The sequence below is a fragment of the Beta vulgaris genome, chromosome 7 (genome assembly GCF_026745355.1).
Source record: "Beta vulgaris subsp. vulgaris cultivar EL10 chromosome 7, EL10.2, whole genome shotgun sequence".
Taxonomy (NCBI): Eukaryota; Viridiplantae; Streptophyta; class Magnoliopsida; order Caryophyllales; family Amaranthaceae; genus Beta; species Beta vulgaris.
In genome coordinates, this window is record NC_079208.1 from 35,953,306 (window position 1) to 35,961,314 (window position 8,009).

The following is an 8,009-nucleotide window of genomic DNA, read 5'->3' on the forward strand; positions in this document are numbered from 1 at the left end:
TGTTTTGTTCATTATTATTTTGCAATGTTGTCGCGAAAACATACACGTGGTTTTGGAAAAATGGAAATGAGACGACAAATACAAGAAATGTATGAAATTGATTTTCTTAATATTACTTATTAGCTAGGGCCCCATATTGTAGTTCGCCCATGGGCCACCAATAACTCAAAAACGACACTGGATAGTGAATGTGTGTCTTCTTCTCAATTCTGAGGAAAGTCTTGGCTTATCGTTTCTCTACATTGTTCTCTAGGTTCATATGTAGATAAGCAATTATCTACATTGTGTACTTGGAGAACTGTAGGGAAATGCTGCTGGATTTTCCTTAGAATTGAAAAGTTGGCATATATTCACTAGTGAGATTAGACGTCCAAGGATGGGTTAGATTGGAGTGATAAGGACATTTAGCTGCATGCATATATTTCAACATGTCACTATCTTAGCTTGCATATGTCTCTGTGTGATTTGAATATGTGACTTTCTTACATGTGTATGTAATTAAATAATGATTGATACATTATAATTATTGGTTGTGTTTAATTATTAGAGGTCTTCTTGAATGATATGGATCGTACTTGGATGTATGGTAGTCGTGAATCGATTGAGTTTGTGAATGGGGTCTCGGAATTCTGTAAATCTGCATTACTATATCAAGCATCCTCTGGAGCAGTCGACTTTTATTGTCCATGTGTCTCGATTGTAGAAATGTGAGCAAGGTTAGTAGTATACATTTTCTTAGGGAGCATGTCTTAGGCCTCAATACCACATATGGGTTTGGCATGGTGAGGAAGGGGAGTATATAGGAAGCTCAAGAGTAATGAACGATGTATTTGAAGAAAAGAAGGATTTAGAGCTCGTTAATGAGGTCGGGGATGAGAATCGGGATGATGAGTATGTGAATAATGATAGGGATTGGTAGACGAGATGATACACGAGGTTAAAGATCAGTCGTGTAAATGACCTCGTATTTTTGAGTCTATGTCGGAGGCTGCTGAAAAGTCGTTGTATCCAGGTTGTACAAAGTACACCAAACTTTCCGCCGTGATAACACTCTTCAACATTAAGTCGAAAGATGGTTGGACGGACTCTAGTTTCACATCCTTGTTGGAAGTTTTAGCTGATATGCTCCCTGATGGAAATGAACTGCCAAAGTCGTACTATTATGCTAAAAAACTCATCTGTCTTTTCGGTTTAGAGTACGAGCAGATACATGATTGTCCTAACGATTGTATGCTTTATCATAATGAGTATGAGCATTTACATGAGTGTCCACGTTGTGGATTGTCGAGGTACAAGCGTAAAGGAGCTGGGGGTATTGAAGGACTACCAGCTAAGGCATTGTGGTATCTACCCATAATACCTAGATCTAAGCGCATGTTCTCAATTAAAGAAGATTCAAATAATTTAAGGTGGCATGCAGATCGTAGGAAGAAATACAGTATGCTGAAGCATCCGGCTGATTCGCCTGGGTGGGAAAATATCAACAACGGGCATGAGGCATTTGGTAATGAGGATAGGAATATGAGTCTTAGATTATGTACGGATGGCATGGACCCTTTTGGCAATCTTAGTTCTCAGCATAGTACATGGCCAGTAGTTTTAGGGGTTTATAACTTGCCTCCTTGGTTGTGCATGAAACGCAAGTATATCATGTTGTTGCTTCTTATATCGGGGCCGAAACAACCTGGAAATGACATAGAAGTATACCTCCAACCGCTTATTGAAGATTTACTGAAGATGTGGAACGAAGGACTGTTAGTATTGATGCGTATGCTAATGATATGTTCACTTTGCGTGCCATGCTTTTGTGTATTATGAATGATTATCCATCTTATGGAAACTAATCTGGGTATAAGACTAGAGCAAAACAATTGTTCCTGATTTGTGTAGATGACATGAAGTCTACACATCTCAAGGACTGCAAACATGTATATATGCGCACACGAAGGCTCCTCAGACGCGACCATCCATATTGGTTTTAGAAGAACGCATTCGATGGGACGATTGAAGAGGACTTTGTTCGTAGACCATTGACTGGTATTGAGGTTTATAACCAGGTTAAAGGCATTGAAACAATCTTTGGTAAATTTGCAAGTGAGGTTGATGGACCTACAGGATTATGGAAAAAGAAGTCGATTTTTTAAGAACTCTCATATTGGAAAGATCTACAGGTCAGACATTGTTTGAATGTCATGCACATAGTGAAGATTGTTTGTTAAGCTATTCTTGCGACACTTAAGAATATTCCGGGAAAGCAAAAGATGATAAGGCATCAAGACTTTACTTAGAAAAGCACGGGCTTCGACCAAAGTTGTGGGCTCAGAAAAGGGACGGAAGGAAGAAGATGGTAGTGGAGAAAAGGGTTGGTCAGGAAACTCAGAAAAGAAAACCAAAAAGGTGGAGAATTCGGAGAAGAAATATTTGCCACCGGCTTGCTACACGATGTTGAGAGAAGAGAAATAGATTTTTTGCGAGTCGTTGTATGGAATTAAGGTTCCAACTGGCTACTCATCGAATATGAAGCGATTTGTTACCTTAAATGGTGAGTTAAAGTTATCGAGTATGAAATCTAATGATTGTCATGTCATGATGCAAGTATTCTTATCGATTGCAATTCGTGGGATACTTCCAAAGCATGCGGGGCACACAATTACAGAACTTTGTTCATTTTTTCATACAATATGGATCAAAATCCTAGATCCATCAATCCTCAATTCCTTGCAGGCTAGAGTAGTTGAAACTCTATGCAAATTTGAGATCCCCCCCCCCCACTATCTTTAACATTATGGTCCATCTCATTTCCATTTAATTCGAGAACTTGAGTTGTGTGGTCTAGTGTTTTTGAGGTGTTGCTATCCTTTTGAGTGATATATGGGTACTTCGAAGGATAAAGTTCGAAATCCTGCACAACCAGAAGGTGGTATAATTCAAGGGATTGTCGGTGAAGAAGTCAGTAATTTTGTGGCTGAGTAATTTTTCTAGTGTTGATCCTATTGGAATCCTGACATCTTGAATCGAGGGCAGACCTGAGGGTAAGGGTACAATTAGTTCTAAATTGATCTCACCATCTGTAGTGAAGCGTACACAAGCTCATTTATTTGTGTTGCATCACGTATCAGCTTTCCATCCTTATTTAGATGAACATATGAAGGAATTTCGTGTAGCAACCGTGGAAAAGGAATAAGGACATTGACGCAAATGCATAACAGGATGTTCATTGATTGGTTTCATAAACGAGTAATGAATGATTTGGATGAATGTGTTTCTGAAACAATCAAGTGGTTAGCATTTGGTCCTCATGAAGTTGTACGCTATTATTAGGGTTATAATTTTAATGGGTATATGTTTTGGACTGAATGTCAAGATCTGAAGTCGACATCGTAATAAAATAGTGGTGTTTCACTTGTGGCATCATCTACACAGTACGCAAGCTTGAAGGATAAGTCGCTTGTATTTGCTGAAAGCAATTATTATGGGCGAATCGAAGAAATATGGGAGCTGGACAATTGTACTTTTCATATTTGCCTCTTATGTTGGAAGTGGGTTGACGATAATCGACGTTGCATAAAGAAAAAAGATCTTGCATTCACTCTTGTGGACCTGGGTCGTCTACGTGAACCTCATGAGCCATTTATACTTGCATCACAAGTTAAGCAAGTATTTTATGTAACTGATCCTGCTGATAATAAGTTGTCAATTGTTGTACCTAGCAAAAGGAGTATTCTTGGCATTGGTGATGTTGATGACTTGATGATGAGGAAGAGTATGATGCATTTGACGACATCCCAACTTTTTACCTATCTTGAAAATAGAGTGGAAGATGATGTGAATATGCCGGAGAACTATATGTGTGTAGATCACACGGAAGGTATACATGTTGTTGAATATCCTAGGAAACGGCGAAAAGTCAATAAATCATGAGACATATATTCAGATATGTCTAATTTGTCCACTTCATAACTAATATGATGCTTTTTTGGTTTATTTTTGTTGTTGGTTGAATTTCGGGAACGAAAAGGTTATTTTAGGCCTACATGGCAATGGGGGAGTGTAGTGGGGTGGCGGTGGTGGGGGACTATTGCAAATGTGGAGAGTGAGGTCACATGGCATTGGAATGCCCATCTGGTGCTTCATATTTATAACAGTTTCCATGAGCAACATCGCTACCACTTAATGGGCATTCCCTTGCCATGTGACCTGACTCTCCACATTGACCTCAGTTCCCACCACCTCCACCGCTATCACCAGATGGGGATTCCCTTTCCATGTGACCCCTCTCCACATTTATAACCACTGTGCAGATTTTTAGGCTTCCATTTGTTGTTGGTGAATTTCGAGAATGAAAAGGTCATTTTAGACCTATTTTTGCATTTTCGCGTCCAATTCGTACTTCTTGAGTATTTGATCCCAAATTCTTTTTGAACATGATGATAATATGAGGTATAATATAACTAGTGTGTATATTTTTAGGATTATTTTTTGTTGTTGGTTTAATTTCGAGAACGAAAAGGTCATTATTGTAGGCCTACATGGCAAGAGGGGAGTGCATTGGGGTGGTGGTGGTGGTGGGACTGTTGCAAATGTGGAGAGTGATGTCACATGGCATTGGAATGTCCATCTGATGCTCTCCACATTTAAAAACAGTTTCCATGACCACCGCCGCTACCACTTAATGGGCATTCCCTTGCCATGTGACTTAACTCTCCACATTGGCCTCAGTTCTCACCACCTCCGCCGCAACCACCATATGGAAATTCCCTTGACATGTGACCTCACTCTCAACATTTGTAACTAGTGTGTAGATTTTTAGGCTTTCATTTGCTGTTGTTCGAATTTCGGGAACGCAAATGTGATTTTAGGCCTATTTTGACCGATTTGCATCCAATTTGTACTTCTCGCATCATTTAACCCCAAATTATTTTTGACCATGATAATATGAGGTATAATATAACTAGTGTGTAGATTTTAGGTTTGCATTAGTTGTTGGTCGAATTTCGGGAACGTAAATGTGATTTTAGGTCTATTTTAGCCGATTCGCGTCCAATTTGTACTTCTCGAGTCATTTAACCCCAAATTATTTTTGAACATGATAATATAGTAAATAATATAACTAGTGTGTAGATTTGTTGGTCGAATTTCGGGAATATAAATGTAATTCTAGGCCTATTTTGGCCGATTCACGTCTAATTTGTACTTCTCGCGTCATTTAACCCCAAATTCTTTTTTAATATGATAATATGAGGTATAATATAACTAGTGTGTAGATTTTTAGGTTTCAATTAGTTGTCGGTCGAATTTCGGGAACGTAAATGTGATTATAGGTCTAGTTTGCCGATTCGCGTCCAATTTGTACTTCTCGAGTCATTTAACCCCAAATAATTTTTGAACCTGATAATATGAGGTATATCATAACTAGTGTGTAAATTTTTAGGTTTCCATTAGTTATTGGTAGAATTTCGGAAACGTAAATGTGATTTTAGACCTATTTTAGCCGATTCATGTCCAATTTGTACTTCTCGAGTCATTTAATCCAAAATTCTTTTTGAAGATGATAATATGAGGTATAATATAACTAGTGTGTATATTTTTAGGTTTGCATTAGTTGTTGTCGAATTTCAAGAATATAAATGTGATTCTAGGCCTGTTTTGGACGATTCACGTCCAATTTGTATTTCTCGAGTCATTTAACCCCGAATTCTTTTTGAACATGATAATATGAGGTATAAGTTTACTAGTGTGTAGATATTTAGGCTTGTATTTGTTTTTGGTCGAATTTCAAAAACGTAAATGTGATTTTAGGCCTATTTTGATCAATTTGTGTCATTTTTTAATATTTTTGTTGATCTATCTCCAAACTTTTGTTGCATAAGCCAATATGAAGTAGAATGAAACTACATATTAGGTATTTGTGCATAAATTTTCATGGAAATGAAATTGGGAAACATAAAGGCTTAAAGAAAAGAGGGGAAAAGAGAAGGAAGGGGTGTGCAGGGAGAGGGGGAGGGTGGGCAGGGGAGGGGAAGGGTACGGTGTGCAGGGAAGGGGGGTCTGTGCAGGGGAGGGGGGGTCTGTGCATGGGGTTGGGGAGAGGTTGTAACATCCCGATAATTCTCTCTTTTCAAAAATACCTTTTCAATATAACCAAAGCATTATCGCCCGTGTGATAAAGTACCAGCGTATTCAGAACTTTGCAGCGGAAAACATATAGTCAAACTTCATACTTTAAATATAATAAATAAACAAAGTACTTAAAACCAACATACTATAAATGTTAACTTCAAAACCAAACTTAATAGAATATGTTCCTACTAAAGCAATAGATAAAACAATCTGTTACACAAGCTCATCTGCAAACCTGTAGATGTCAATGCTCTAAAGAATCTGCTCAACAAAATAGGTCATCACAGGATCAATAGGGAAAAGTCATGATCAACATACACAAACAAAGCACGTAATAAGCAAAGTTGAGTACTACATAACAATAATAAACGTTCCTAACATGATGCTAATAAATAATAAGCAGGGATAAATAATAATATAACAATCTTATATTATGCAGATAACTTTTACTGAACTGAACTTTAACCATATTTTTATTACTTTAATGGAATAGATGTTGGACCGAGTTGTCCTACCAAACATGCCTTCACCTAGGAAGACGAAATACGGGCGCGACTCCGTATTCTACAATGACCTGCGATATCGAGGAACCTTTGAAAAATAGGAACAGTGATCAATCCGTTTCCGAGGAAAAGCCATGGGCTACCACCATATACTCCAACTCTTGATTGTCCAACTTCAGATGTGCATCAGTCTAAAGTTTATTACTATCCAAGTTACACTTTATGTGATTTACAATTTATTACTTGTTATGACCCACAAGTAACACATACATATATAATCAAATATTCACAACTGAACTTCCTTTTCATCTTAGGATTAAATAAGTGATCATACAACTTACAATCCAAGATTAATTCCTTTTTATTCCAATCTTTCTTATTTGTTGAGCCTAGCCAACAACCAACTTACCTTTCAAAGGCATAAATCATCAACTTACCAAATAAGGCCCACAGTCCTCATAAAGTAGTGAAAATAATAATGTAAGGGAACACATGATTCAACATGATCCAACTCAATAAATATGTTAATTCCCCCACGTGAATTAATAACTAAAGTTCCGTCCCAACCAACATGCTTGCATCAATATTCCATACAAACATGATATTCAACTCATAAACAAATCTCATAATCAATATGTTTGCACACAAGCATAAAACATGTAAAATTCAATCATAATAGAAATTACATTTGAATGTACAAAGTTCCTATACATGATACTACAACTTTTCCTTCCTAAAATCATGATACTACATCACATAACACATAGGCATTTATGTTCCTTGTGTAAACAAATTGGTAAGCCACGTTTAATCACCTTAAAAATCGCCTACTGAATAATCCCCGCCTAATACAACCAATATAATTCAAAGTCAATACTCCAAACAAATTCCAGCAACTTTAAAATACTTTAAATCTCTTTTAAAAATATTGAAAAGTTATTTTTACCATTAAAACTTCAATTACTTATTTTCCCTAGCATAGTACTATTATACTAGTCATTAAATTCTATAAAACTTCATTATTAACACCCTTTCTAAAATTCCAGCAACTTATAAAATATTAAAGCTCTATTTAAACATGCTTAAATTCATAAGTTTAATCAATTTCATAGTTTATATCATGCTACTATGATTTTCCCATCTTTAACACCCTGAAGTGCTTTGATAATTAAAAACTCGATCTAAATATAGTAATCAAATCTAAAATTTTATTCTTTCAATACATAATTTATATAATTATAGATTCATCATTAAAACAGTAGATTAAAGTTATTAATCATGATTAGTAATAAAATAATACATAAAAACATAATCTTTAATCAAAACTTGAGGAGGGAGAAAAGAATTAAACCAACGAATCAAAGAGAACAATGGAAGAAGGGGAGC